The 15,691-nt window shown below is 37.0% G+C and overlaps 1 protein-coding gene and 1 long non-coding RNA gene across 9 annotated transcripts in view; one reads left to right on the top strand and one right to left on the bottom strand.

The window, feature by feature from the left end:
- Positions 1-15,691, bottom strand: part of rtn4rl1a (reticulon 4 receptor-like 1a) — a 235,371-nt gene that overhangs the window by 124,031 nt on the left and 95,649 nt on the right. The gene's annotated exons all lie outside the window — the stretch shown is intronic.
- The window catches only part of LOC141376432 (uncharacterized), a 251,223-nt gene that overhangs the window by 224,602 nt on the left and 10,930 nt on the right, over positions 1-15,691 (top strand). The gene's annotated exons all lie outside the window — the stretch shown is intronic.

Below are 15,691 nucleotides of genomic sequence, written 5' to 3'. Positions count from 1 at the left end.
GTTGCAGCTGGAAAGGCGGTTCCACCTGTTGTGAAAAAGTGAAAATTGGTTGCTTTTGCGTTATTTCGAGCAAATTCGTACTTCCGATTTGAAACTGCGTCATGGCCATGAGATCTTAGGGTGATCTTATTACGTCTTTGAGTTTGCTGCATTCATTCATGAGTAAGACTTGATTCAAACCAATCAGCGCGCTCTATTGTGCAACTTCATTAATATTCATTAATGTTACAGTGATCAGACGCCAGAGTGTTGCTTGTTGCTTTTATAGTTTAATGCAGTGTGTGTGTGTGTGTGTGTGTGTGTGTGTGTGTGTGTGTGTGTGTGTGTGTGTGTGTGTGTGTTTTTGTGTGTGTGTTTGTCTGTGTGTGTTTGTCTGTGTGTGTGTGTGTGTGTGTGTGTGTTTTGATTCTGAAAATTAGCGCGTACCTAAATCGACACTCCCATATTTATGCAAAATTTTTACAGACCCTCCCTCTTTTGCTCCTCCGACACTCCCCCCTAAACAGAGCTGGACACGCCCATTTTCTTGACTTTTCCCAAAGTAGAGGTGTGAAAACACCCTGCTGAAACAAAGGGGTTTCATGGCCCTTTAATAGTAGGATATAGATGAAGAGGAGATTTATGTTATGGATTTGTAGAAGACTAAAAAACCTGCAATAAATGCATGATGCAACCATGTCAATATCTAAGCCAGGGGTGCCCAAACTTACCCCTGGAGGGCCGGTGTCCTGCATAGTTTGGCTCCAACTTCGGATGTAGTACGTCTGAGTTCAATTCATACTGCATACATTAATACTGTATAGAACATACTTTTCTAACGGCCGAGTAGTATGATTAAATTCAAATTCAAATTACCTACTGAGTAGTAGGCAATTTCAGATGCAGCCTAAGGGTCTATTCACTCTAGGCTATTCGAGCTGTGATCAGTGCACATTTGACCCCCATAACCCGATTCTATAGACAAGTGTGAGTACTCCATGCTGCACTGGGTGAGGTTAGGTTGGCCGGTCCTGGCCGTGTGCTTGAACATGAAACTGAAGATGCCACCTCACTTTTAGGAGTTTACAGTTGCTTTGAACAGTGTCGAAGCGACAGCCTGCACTCACACTGCGTTTTGCCTTCCGAATCTAAGCATCATCGATGTAACGACTGTTTAGTTTAACAAGAAGAGAAGAGAAGCGCTCTCGCTCAGTGCAGCGAAGATTACTTTAGTTCTATCATGTTAGTCATTTGGTTTGCAGTGACACTGACAAATATTTTACTGAACAGATCCACAACCTTTGGCACTCAAAAACGTTCTTGTGCTACACGTATTAGAAGGTTTCCTGAAGGTGCAGCTGTCGTGCAGCAAAGGGTTTGCATCTTTAATAAACTATGACTGTTTGCGTTCATTGAAAAGACAAAACGATTAATAAATCCATATGAAACAGTCCCTTAAAAGTGACGTTGCGTCTTCAGTTTCGGGCTCAGGCACGATATGCACTCACACTTCAAGTGTACCGCGCCAAAGCCCAACTGAACCGCACTTTGGCACACAAACCGGGCCAGCCAACTAAACCACGCTTGGGCCTGATTCAGAGCACTCACACTGTTCAAACAAACTGGGAAACGCACCTAGGCAGTGTGAGTGCACCCTTATAGGACGGTTTCATATGGCATCATTAATCAGTATTACTTTTTTAATGAACGCAAACCGTCATAGTTTAAAATAAAGTCGCGAACCCCTTGCTGGACATCAGCTGCACCTTCAGCAAACCTCCTAATACACGCAGTACGATGACTTTTATGAAAATGTATGAGCGTGGATCTGTTCAGCAGAAGATTTGACTGTTTGTCACTGCATCCCAAACTACTCAAAAGAATACAAAGCAACATAACTAAACCAATCTCCATTGTACTGAACGAGAGTGTTTCTTGCTATTAAACTGAACAGTCGCATCATCGATGACATAAGTGTGCTCAGGCTTTGAAGAACAAAAATGCAGTGTGAGCCATTATGGTGAGGGGAGGGGGCAATCTTACCTGGGCAAAGTTCAAGGCAATCGTGCCTAGTTTGAGTACACCCTAAACTCTGCAGAACACTGGCCCTCCAGGACCAAGTTTGTGCTGGCAGAGTGAGCCTGATAAAGCGCACGCTGAGTGTAAAATCAATTCATGAGTTTATTTGCATTTTCTGTACTACATCTCTCGCTGCAATTATGCAAAAGCATGGAATTATAATTGAATTAAAAGGAAATGTGTTGAAGGAAAGGCCATACTGTAACTTACTGGTAAACTAAGGAGTATTTAAATCAGCTGAAATATTTAATAAACAAAACACACAAGGGATGGAAGGTGTGTAAAGCCTAATGAGTGGAAATCTCAAGTGCAGCTCTGAATGTTGATTTCGCCACTGACCTCGGGCTATTTTAACACACTCTGCATGAGTTGGAAACTTATGGATTTAGAGTGAATCACCATAACAAGGCCTGTATCAGACAGAGAGCCTGTGGGAATGTTGCACTGTGAGATTTTATTAGACCAGTGAGGAGTTTTTTTTTTTTTTTTCTTTGCGTCCACAGAAATAGTTTCTTCCACTGTGACACATATACACCTGCTAAAAATACACACTTAGAAGTTCACTTCTGTCGTTCCCTCTCTCTGTGCCCTAACACACACACACACACACACACACACACACACTAATCCGTGTGATTGAAGAGCTCTCAGAAAGGTAATTAAATTTGCCAATGATCCGCTGTGCTGGGTACACAAGCCTGCGTTCTGTGGAGAGGAACAGCGGAGCAGGACCTCAATAATAACGGCGAGCTCATTCATCAGCTCAGGCGGAAGATTTCCTCATATTTCACGATGGCTTTTTAAGACACTGTGCGAGGCTGATCTATGTGGCCTGCACACTTAGAGAGAGCAGGCTTTTCTCTGCAACAACAGACCCTCAGCGTAAACTGACATAATGGTTAGCAAACAGACGTTCCTGTTTGTTTTGTGTCTGCACATTCATGCTTTTCTGAATCGACCGTGAACATCTCCAGTGTAGCTTAACAAATGCATAACTACAATTCAGATTAGCACTGCTGTAATTAAGTTTGCTGGTAACAAAATGTGTTGGGCAAGCTACTTGAAAAATGTAGTGAGCTTAGCTATTAGCTACTCTACTTAGCTTAACTACACTAAAAGCTACCCCCTGGGAAATGTAGCAAGCTAAGCTAAAAGCTACTTGGCAAAAGTAGTAGATTTTTAAATCAAAGCAACTTAAGTCCAAGTCAATCATATCAATAAAACGTATGAGGCATAATTGTTCAGTTTAATCATTAACTGTAAATATTATGCTGTATTAAACAATTAGCAGCTTAGCCTAAAGCACTCTATTATGCTATTGCTCTTATTGGTCAGATTGCCAAGTCTGTTGTGATTTGTTGAAAGCCCTACAGCTTGTCGGAAACCAAGTACGCATTACCATATCTGATTTTCAGCTCGTCTAGTACATACCTGTTAACATTGAGATGTGAAAATGATAATAATAATACCATAATAAGGGACCTCCCTTTAAAAAATCCCAAAATTACTTAATATGTTCCTTTGATGCTGTTTTGTTGTAAATAAACAGTTAAATGGTCAGTAATACGTTTTATTATTGTTTGCAAAATAAAAAATAAAGAGCTACATTAGCAGCAAATACAATAGCAAACAGTTCAGGTTATTAAAATGAGTAGCTAATGAAACAGAATCAAGCCATCAAATCTCATTAGCCGTTTCTTCACTGTATAACTTACACATTCTGATTAAATAGCAGTGAATGAATCTCTTATTTATTTAGATTTGTTTTGGATGATTGCATTACATTACAAGAGTCACTTTAAAAATGCACTCATCTAACGTTATAATGAAAGCATTTGATTGCTTTCCTAACTTTTTATGCTCATTTAGAATGAAATTAGTTGTGCTTGAAAAAAAAAACCTCCAAGATCAACATCTTTAGATATTATAATTATTAATTATGTGTACATGTCTGATTAAACACGCACCCAAAACCCAGACTTTCGCTCTGCTTTAAATCGTGTGTACAGAATCAGTCTGGGAAACAACGTCTATTTATCACTATGGAGCATGTCAGCTTACAGTCATGCACCGCTATATGACAGTTTTGAGGAATGCTGCCATTTTTATTTTTATTTCAAAGTGTTTTCATGTCTAAAAAAAGTGAAAGCACAGAACATTTAAGAGCAAGGGGCGGCCTCTGGTGGTTCGGCGGTATGGGTTGCATATAGGGAGGCTCGGCTCTTTAATGTTTATTTTCCACCCTTCAGAGAAAGACTGAAAATACGGGAGAAATACGAGAAAATACCTTTATAGGATGATAGCGGGATAGAACTGTAAAATACGTGAGAATCCCATGGAAAATGGAAGGGTTGACGGGTATGCCTCAGTAGCTGTTGTAAAAATGCAAAGTAAACATATTTGCAAAACTGGAATATTTCACAAAACATCTCCTTCATAGCTCACAAAATGCAGAGATTTAACTACAATTCACAACCATGTAAAATTAGCTCTGCTGTAATTAAGTTTGCTAGTAACAAACTACATCTCTAAACAATTATCAGCATAGCCTGAAGTTCCCTATCATGCTATTGTAAAGGTTAACTGATTTTTTCTTCTAAAATATATACTGCCGCATCCTTCATTTTCTCATAATGTCTATTTGTTTGAGTCTTTTAACCTTCCTTAGAAACTGCTTGCTCTTATTAGTCAAATGGTCAAGTCTGGTACGATTGGTCGAAATGATGTGCTCATTACCATTTTTGAATTTTAGCTCATTCTCAGTAGCTATGTGGAAAACTGTGAAGTAAACGTATGCGCAGAACTAGAATGTTGCACAAAACATATCCTTCGCAGCTCAGCAAATGCATAGATTTAACTACATTTCACAGCTGTGTAGAGATTAGCTCTGTTGTAATTAAGTTTGTTAGTAACAAACTATGTCTCTAAACAATTAGCAGCATAGCCTGAAGTGCCCTATTATGCTATTGTAAAGGTTAACTGAATTTTTCGTCTAATATATGCTCTGTAGCATCATTAATTCTCTCATAGTCTATTTATTTGAGTCTCTAAACCTTTCTTAGTGACTGCTTTGCTCTTATTGGTCAAATGGTCAAGTGTGAAGTGATTTGTTGAAAGCCTACAGCTTGTCAGAAACCAAGTGCTCATTACCAGATCGGATTTTCAGCTCATCCTTAGTAGTTATGTTGAAAAATGTGAAGTAAACGTATGTGCAAAACTGGAATATTGTACAAAACATCTCCTTTATAGCTCACCAAATGCATTTCTAACTACATTTCACAGTTGTGTAAGATTAGCTCTGCTGTAATTAAGTTTGCTAGTAACAAATTATGTTTCTAAACAAAAGCAGCATAGCCTAAAGCGCCCTATTATGCCATATATGTTTAACTTAATTTTTTTTCTAATATATGCTCTGTGGTATTATCAATTCTCTTATGGCATTATTTGTTTGAGTCTCTAAACCTTTCTTAGGCCGCATTTACAGTGCACTGTTTAAGTGACTCAATTCCCAATTTTTATTTTCTCCCATGTGGCACAGATCGGATATGGACCATGTTTTTGTAAGCAAATCAAATCACATGGATTCCGATTTACTCGAATCAGATTCAGGCCTTGTTCATATGTGGAAATGTATCCTATATGAATCGGATCTGTGTGTCTGCAGTGTTAGCAGGTAGATTGGATTATCACCTGTCAATGAGAGTCACGCATCATTAAAAACCATGGTGAATGACGTCAAGTCGGACACTTTCCTTTCAGAACAGACTTCAGCAGAGTCCCAAATCTTAAATCTCATACACGAGGACTTAAACAGCTTTCATATTGTCATGTAGCACAGGTATTTAGGCATGTTAACGAGAGCGAGAGAGTGCAATGTCCGCCACGTAACCAATATAAACTAACATGAAACTATAGCTACATCACGTGCATAAATCACACCATGGACATTAAATGAAGGTTTCTAATGGTTTAAAAAAGCCTATATATTAAAAGAAGATGGACAAATGAGAACCTTTCTTCATAAACTTTAGTAAAACAGCTTGTCAAAAGCTGCAAACAGATTACATCAGGAATAGAGAAAAGAGCACTCTTTATTTATCAGCTGTTAGTCAGCGGCCGCTCTTTTTATTTTATTTATTTTTTTTTTTATTTTTTTTTTTCTGGTCATTGCACCTTTGCCGTGTGCTGTGTAAATGCAGACAATCGTATACAAGTCACTTTTAAAAGATGATGTAAGCAGGTCATGAAAAAAATCAGATAGTCACAAAATCAGAATTAGCCATCAAGATATGCAGTGTAAATGCAGCCTTGGAAACTGCTTTGCTCTTATTGGTCAGATGACCAAGTCTGTTGTGATTGGTCAAAAGCTCACAGCTTGTGCCAGAAACCAAGTGCTCCATTTCTGAATTTCAGCTCATCCTCAGTAGCTATGTTGAAAAATATGAAGTAATGTCGCATAAAACATTTGCAAATAAATGACAAAACTGAAGACAACAAAACTGTCACTTCCTGATAAATTTGCGTCAAATATCAATAAGAAAACGTAATTTGCATTGGTAGGAGATGCTACTGTGAGCCTTTTTGTGGTTTTAGAATGACCAAAACAACATTTCAGCTATTTTACTATATGGTTGGTCCACTGGTTTGTCTGATCATGCACAGTTTTGCTATCACATGCTCTGTAAAAACAAAATCACATGACTTTTTAATGCGCATGCTAGAATTTATTTGGTTTAGTAAATTTTTATTTAGTATTTTGAAAAATGACTTTATTCTCTTGATGCTTGTGGTGAACATCTTCTGTGTAGATGTTATTCAGAGAAAGTCAATGAAGACCTCAGACTGACCTTATGAAGAAGAAGAAAAGAAAAATGTCTGATGGCTCATTTCGGGCAGTGTACAATCTCTTCTTTCTTTCGGGAGATGATAACTATGATCATTGAATCAGTACAGACTTTTAGAAAGGTAATAACTGAAATCATATAATGGGGCACTTATCATTTTGCCACGTTTTATGATCCCACAAAAACCTACAAAGCTGCTATTAGTTTTGATCCTCCAGCCTGGTGAAGCTGCTCAGTTGATTTAGCTCATCAGCTAAAGGCCCGTTCACATTAAAATAAATGCGCGGTTCAATAATCATTTTAATTGGAATGATTGGTGAACAATTATTTGAATGATAATTGCATCTGACATGTAATTATTATTATTCTTTTACAGAACGAGGCTTTAATCTCTTTTCTATTGCACTGAGAGGAAAGCTTGATATAATAAACGCTGTAATTAATATGATCAGCATTTGCATCTGACCAACACAAACACTGGCATGTCAGTGTGATGCCTTTTTAGTCTCTTGCTCAACTATTTTTGTGTGTGTGTTTTTTAATAAACAACATATAATTAAAGCTAATTTCACTGGATGTCAAATAATCAAATTGAGACGAACATCAAATTGTGCATATGCAGTGTAAAAATAATAATTTGCCACTCATAAGTGAAAATAATTAAATATAGCACAATAAATAAATAAAAATAATAAAAATTAATAGCCATGAACCATAAATAAACCATAAAAGCAGCAGCAGCTACAAAATGACAGCAAAAATTACACATTAAAAATATTAAACAAAGTAATCTTACACTCATATATCAGCATCTTGCAAAACAAATACCATATTAAATATTTATATTACATTTGTATGCTTTTATTCAGTATATCTACTTATACTGAATATTTTTTTTTCTCTATATTTTCCCCTTTTAGTCTGAACAGAAATTCACATAAGATCAAACATATTTTTGTGTGAATATTGGTGCTGTCGTGAACAGGTCTGTCTTGAAATAGTTCACCCCAAAAATAAAAACAAGTGGCAAATGTTCAGTTTAAAATGTATGTAATGTTCAGATCGCTTTACTTCATTAAGGCTCCATGTTTTGTCAGGAGACATTTATTCATTCATTTTCTTGTCGGCTTAGTCCCTTTATTAATCTGGGGTCGCCACAGCGGAATGGGAGAACATGCAAACTCCACACAGAAACAAGGCGAGGTTCGAACCAGCGACCTTCTCGCTGTGAGGCGACAGCACTATCTACTGCGCCACTGCCTCGCCCTTGTCAGGAGACATTGGTATTTATTTTATTTCGTCTACATGCGTGTGTTTAAACCAGCCTGATCTCATGAGGAAGCATAAGTATTTTACGTTTTGTCAGTTTAGTGGCTAATTCGTATGAATTCGTACGAGTTCAGTCGTACAAAAATGTACGATTTTAAAAATGAGGCGTGGCACCCAACCCCACCTCTAACCCCAACCGTCATTGGGTGATGAGCAAATCGTACTAAATTGTACGAATTAGATCATACGAATTCATACACATTAGCCACTAAATCAAAAAGTTACGAATTGCCATGAGATTGTGTTGGTATAAACATGTACAGTTATTATTTGTATTTATTTTTGGCAGAAAAAGAGAAAATATCCAGTGAGCAGCAGTTCTGTAGGCACAAATAAAAAAAATAAAAAAAGGTCAGAGGAGAATGGTCAGGTGCCACTCCTGTCAGCAATGAACAAGAAATTGAGACTACAATTCGCACATGCTCCCCCAAAATTGGACAATAGAAGATTGGAAAAAGCGTTGCCTGGTCTGATGAGTCTCAATTTCTGCTGCGACATTCTGACGGTAGGGTCAGAATATGTTGTCAACTACATGAAGGCATGGATAGATCCTGCCTTGCATCAACGGTTCAGGCTGGTGGTGGTGTAATGGCGTGGGGGATATTTTCTTGGCACACTTTGGGCCCATTAGTACCAATTGAGCATTGAGTATTGTTGCTTACCATGTCCATCCCTTTATGACCACAGTGTACCCATCTTCTGATGGCTATTTCCAGCAGGATAACACACCATGTCATAAAGCATAAATCATCTCAGACTGGTTTCTTGAACATGACAATGAGTTCACTGTACTCAAACGGCCTCCACTATCACCAGATCGCAATCCAATAGAGCTCCTTTGGGATGTGGTGAAACGGGAGATTAGCATCATGGATGTGCAGCAAACAAATCTGCAGCAACTGTGAGATGCTATGTCAATATGGACCAAAATCTATGAGGAATATTTCAAGTACCTTGTTGAATTTATGCCACAAAGGCAGTTCTGAAGGCAAAATGGAGTTCAACCTGGTACTACTAAGGTGTACCTAATAAAGTGGCCGGTAAGTGTATAATAAAAATACATCATTTTGGAAAAAAAAAAGTGCATTTTTCTTTTGTTTTTGTAAAAAATCTGCAGTCAAGTGATGATAAAAAAATTAATGCATAAAGATACAATAAAATGCTTTAAATAATATGTAATAAAAGGTCTAGTTCTTAATTGTGATGCATAACATGGTCATATATTCTTAGCAAAAAGTATTTTGCGAGGCATCAAATTTAGGTGAAAATCATCAGTAATGATGGCAGCATTTTTTTAAATGGATACTTAACCCAAAAATAAAACTTATGTCATCATTTACTACCCCTTTACTAGTTTCAAACCTTTAAGAGTTTCAATCTTCAGTTGAGCACAAAAGAAGATACTTTAAAGAAAGTCGGAAACATGTAACCATTGACTTCAATAGTATTTGTTTTTCATAGAAGTCAACAGTTACAGGTTTCCAGCTTTCTTCAAAATATCTTCTTTTGTGTTCAGCATAAGAAAGTAATGTATATGAGTCTGAAACCACTTGAGGGTGAGTAGATTCAATGCAATGGTTAAATGTTCATTTTTGGGTGAACTATCCCTTTAAGAGATGTGATATTTAAAAGTGACACACTAGCCCCTTTATAATCCCAAAGCTGACCCAGCTCCTTAACCGCCACATGAAACCACTTGTTCCTGTGTTTGCTCAGTAAATAAGTCATTATGGTAGAACTATCAGCATGTGTTTGGGGCTACAGATAATGGTCATGGCCTCAGAGTGAGTGTGTGTGTGTGTGTGTGTGTGTGTGTGTGTGTGTGTGTGTGTGAGGATGGTGTCACTAGCCAGCGCCGCCTGGACTCTAATAGATCGGCCCATTTAGCATTTATTAGCATGCATTAGCATTCATTAGCTCCATTTCCAACACCGATGGCAGTGACGTGAAGTGCATCTAACAAGCCTTTATTCCAATGAGAGCGCAGGGTAAACGGATAATTGATTCTGAAAAAGGCTTTTCGACAAATCGTCGCAATAAATGAACTCTAAGTGAATCGGGCAGGTTGGAAAGGTGCATAATGGGCTGGAGGAAAGCAAAAGATTGAGAGATTGAATTTTTGGCTCGGCTCATTTGGATGAATTTGGTTAAAGCTCAGCCAGATGCGGAAGGCTTGTTTTATTTTTATTTTCCTTCTTGGCATGGCTTGTGTATTTTAGAACGATGGTGTGTTTTTTTCAGGAAGGTGCTGCCAAGTTTCTGGTTGTATATTTATATGTATATACTCACCGGCCACTTTATTAGGTACATCTATCCAACTGTTTGTTAATGCAAATTTCTAACCAGCCAATCACATGGCAGCAACTCAATGCATTTAAGCATGTAGGCATGGTCAAGATGATCTGCTGCAGTTCAAACAGCGCACCAGAATGGGGAACAAAAGGGAATTTAGGTAACTACTTTTAAGTGATTATTTAGCTTGAATTTAATTGTATTATCTTTCAATTTCTAAATATGTTTGGTGACTTGAACAATATTTTAATAAATATATCTGTTTAATAAATCTGTTTTGTTTAAATGCATCAAAATATATTGCCTATATTCACTGAGAAATCAATAAAAATATTCATTTTCAAAACAGGATGTTTTGAGAATAAACCAATCAAACCAATGAGGATGTACTCAATTATGCTGAGCACTGTATATATTCTTGGTCTACGTCCACAGAATCTGAGTACACATATGTAAACCATTGTCTAAAGTGAGACAAAGATGTCTTTGCGGAGAGAAAAGAATTACAAAGAGGGGGTAAATTGTTGTTTTATTTACATTATAGCAAGTACCTTTATTTTATTTTTAATAAAATTTTATTTGATTTTAGTTCTCTTCTCCCTATTTTCTGTTTCTTTTTTATTCATTTTTTTAAATGTTATTTTATTTAATTAATTTATTTTAGGCATCATTTAATTTAGTTTTATTCTAGGTACTAAGTAAATTCACTACTTTTTATTAATAATTACAACTATATTTTCTGTTTCTTAAATTTTAAGTTACTTTTAAAATTGTACATTTTTAAATACATTTTTAATGTTATTTTAGTTCAGAATTGATTTTATTTCCTTTTATGCATAATTCAATTTGGTTAAATTATACATTTGGATTTTACTTTTTATTATTTATTACAACCATTTTTTTTCTCAAATTTTAAATTATTTAAAAATATATATTTAAATATTTGTTTGTAGTATTGTAGTATTACATCTAATTACAAATATTGGCATCCTCCATTAGCTTAATAGAGAGATACTATTGATATACTATTTAGTTATTTATTTTTTTATTTTAGTTTTATTTTAATTTTACTAATTTGTAGTAATTTGTATTTATTTTTCATTCATTAATTTATTAATTTATTTTTTAATATTGTTAATATTTGTTAACTAGTTTAGTTAAGATTTTTTTTGCTTGTTTTTTTATTATTTATTTATTTATTTATTTATTTATTTTTTAGCCTAGTTTAATTGAAAATAAAAATTATTTCATTGGCAACTATCAGATGCACTGTAAACCCCAAAAAGTTAAGAGTCTCGAACCATTTGAGGACACCGATTACAACACACCATTTATAAGTTCAAAAACGAATCCAAATGAGCACTGTGAATTTACTCCATTTAAGCAATTAGATATTTTATTAACTCATTACCTTCAACACTGAGTTCAAAACTCTTTTCAAATGAGTAGAATTAACCTTCAGTCAATTTTGAGTAAACTACACTCATTTCATTTTATAAAGTTGACTGTTGGGTTTTACTGTGTATTTTGGTTTCTTCCATACATCGGTTCTTTTAGTTAACAAAAACAGTTAACCCTGGAACACAAGACCAGAAATCAAGCAAACGTATAAAACAAACAGAGTTCAAGTTGCCTTTTAAAGTAAAATTGGAGCTTCACCAAGACCACCAACACAAGGTTAAGTGAACAGTGCAGTTGTGTGTGGGTGACCAAACATTTTACATAGTATTTATTAGCAAATTTGCACTCAAGTTTACATAAGAGTCCAGCGTGGGCACTGAAGCCCTTTAACAGCCCGAGATTTGGACAATTCAGTGTCATGATCCAAACACGACAGTTTTGTCACTTCCTGCGAGCGCATTAACAGATGGGAAGGTGTAAAAGACGTGAGTGGATCTCGCGAAACACATCTGAGTCACAGCAGAGAGAGAAAGGAGAAAGATCTGTCTCTTTATTAGATTACAATTACATTAAATTGCAAGTGCGAGCAGATAAAAGGAGCAAAAAAGAAACGAAACGCTCATGCAGAGTGAGCTGAGTGATAAATGAGAGTGAATAGCGAAACAAAGAATGAGTGAGATCCTGGAGGGGTCATGAAACGACCAAGAAACGTCACTTCGCCAAGCGTTTCGCAATTGATTGACTGTCAGCCTTTCTTGTTGTCCCCCAAAAAAGTGGCAAACTGGAGACTTCAATGGCTTTTGTTAAATCACGCTTTTATCGTAGCATTGAGTCACACACAATGAGAAAAGCGATAAACAGCGGCTGACTAAAGAACTGACAGTGGGCTGGCGAATTTTGGACCGTTTCATTCAGCCTTTCCTCCGTTTTATTCTTCCCTTGTCTTATTACAGTGAGCACAATAAGAGTTTCCAGCCTCCCTCCCACTTTCTGGGCTCTATGAATATCTCTGCGCTCCATCTCTCTCTCTCCCTATGCAATCTTGGCATAATTCAGACATAACAAATGCCAACTTGTACCTCCAGTCTCTTTCATAACTTGCTTGTCTTTCACTGCGCTATTAAGCTGTCACTTTCTTTTTATTTGGCTGCCGACGTCAGTTTTCTGCCTGTTTGCATTTATATTTATGCGTGCGGATGAACTTGATAGCCTATCCGGATGGAGCGACACAAAGCAAAGATGACATTGATTTAATTGCTAGCGATACCCGTCCAGCTAAACTTGTGTTACTGAATTACAGGCGCTCTAGGTCGGCGTGTCCCTATACGCTGATTAACTTACTTTAATTAGAATTATAATCAAAGCACTTGTGCGTGAAACACAAGCTGGATTCGGAGATGGGAACAGATATTGATCCATCAGCTTACATGTTGTGTACCAATACTGTATATCGCTTTACTGTTTCTTTTCCTATAGTTGACTTAAAGGTGCTGTAAGTAAGTTTTTGACTCTTCTAAAGCATAAAGATATCATGTTATTTTTGCAGATATTTAAGAAACAAGCTAAGTGAACATTCTTGTTTATTTAAAAAACAATGCTGCTACTTTGAAAATGTTTTCCGTGCCAAACAGCTGTGTTTGTTCTGGTTCTTTTAACCTGCCCAATACCAGTTTAGCCAAGCAATCCAACCAGATCACACAAGTAGTGTTGTCAAAAGGATCAAGTTCAGTACTGAAATTTTATGAACGTCAATTTCCCACTAGCATTTAAACTTTGACCATGTTCTCAAACACAGCTAAGTGGCCATTGTGTTCATGTGCTCAACAGAAATGACTGTGATCGGCAATGAAGATCATCGGTTCACCACTCTTTACCCCATTTCACTAAGTGCAAACACAGATCAGTTCTGAATTCAATACTTTTAACAACACTACTCTCAAGGAAACATAATTATTTTTATTGTCAGAAAAGTGCTTATTCCTGCAAATTTATACGATTTAATTTGTATAAAAATTTTAAATTTTTAAAAGGAGGCCTGTCCCCAAACCCCAGCCCTAACCCTTTTTTCAATGAACAATGAGCAAATCATAGTAAAATGTATGAATATGAATTTGCAATTATTTACGAATTGGCAACTAAATCAAAATGTTCAGTTTGCCGTGTCTTCACAAGTGCTGTGAGATTGGGTTGTCCCATCACATGGCTGCAGCTCAAAGCATTAAGACTCACGCTTCCCTTTTTCCACATTTTTTTTTATGTTGCACCCCTTTTTCCAAAATAGATTAAATTTATTTATTTGTTCAAAATTCTACACGCGATACCCCATGATGACAATGCAAAAAAAAATAGTTTGTAATTTTTGCAAATTTATTAAAAACGAAACAGCTGAAAAATCCATTTTCACAGCCTTTGCCGTGAAGCTCTAAATTGAGCTCAGATACTTCCACTGATCATTCTTGAGCTTAATTGAAGTTCAGCTGTGGTAAATCCAGTAGATTGGACATGATTTGAAAAGGAATACACCTGTCTATATAAGGTCCCAGGGTTGACAGTGCATGTCAAAGCACAAACCAAGCATGAAGACAAAGGAATTGTCTGTAGACCCCAGAGACAGGATTGTTTCGAGGCACATGGCTGGGGAAGGTTAAAGAAGAAATTCTGCTGCTCTAAAAGTTCCAATGAGCAGAGTGGCCTCCATCATCCATGAGTGAAAGATGTTTGGAACCACCAGGACTCTTCCTAGAGCTGGCCGGTTTTTTTAAGCAGAGTGATTGGGGGGAGAAGGGCCTTAGTCAGGGAGGTGATCAATAACCCAATGGTCACTCTGTCTGAACTCCAGCGTTCTTTGGTGGAAAGGGGAAAACCTTACAGAAGGACAACCATCTGTGCAGCAGTCCACCAATCAGGCCTGTATGGTAGAGTGGCCAGACGGAAGCCCCTCCCCACTCTCAGACCATAAGAAACAGAATTCTCTGGTTTGATGAGCCCAAAATCAAACTCTTTGGAGTGAATGCCAGGTGTTTTCATCAGCAGATCACTTGTAATTAAAAATAGATGTTTTCAAGATTTCAGTACTGATTGGTACTGAAGTTCCAATATCGTGACAACACTAATAGCACGATAATGCTCAAATCAGCTGAAACTGCTATCTTGAACATGACTGTGAGTTCGGTGCCCTCATGAGTTATAAAATCTCAATCCAGCAAAGTACCTTTAGAATGTGTAGGATTGGGTGATAACCACTGTAAATGTGCAATTAAAAAGTCTATGAGAACTGTCTGAGACTGTTGTTCCAATATAGACTAGTGTTTCCCAACACTGTTTCTAAAGGCACACCAACAGTACACATGTTCCACCTTTTTCTAATCAAACACGCCTGAATCAGCTCATCAGAATGTTAGAATAGACTCCAAAACCTGAAATGAATGATTGAGATAAGGAAGACATCCAAAATGTGTACTGTTGGTGTGCCTCCGGGAATAGAGTTGGTAAACACTGACATAGACTAAAATCTCTGAATGTTTCCAGTACGCTGTTGAAGTTGAATCCATACCACAAAGATCTAAGCTTTGAGGGCAAAATGGAGGTCCAACTGGGCACGGTCATGGGTGCACATGCACAAACGCACAAGAAACAGGTATTACCAAACTATCTTCTAATTTGTTTACATTATCTTCATGGGAACCAGGAGCAAATAATTGATGACAATGAGGTTGACACTACAAGAACGGACAAGTAACCAAAATTAGGCAGCATAAACACACAAG

The sequence above is a fragment of the Danio rerio genome, chromosome 10 (genome assembly GCF_049306965.1).
Source record: "Danio rerio strain Tuebingen ecotype United States chromosome 10, GRCz12tu, whole genome shotgun sequence".
Taxonomy (NCBI): domain Eukaryota; kingdom Metazoa; phylum Chordata; class Actinopteri; order Cypriniformes; family Danionidae; genus Danio; species Danio rerio.
The sequence above is the reverse complement of the archived record's forward strand: the minus strand, read 5'-3'. Positions and strand labels throughout refer to the sequence as shown.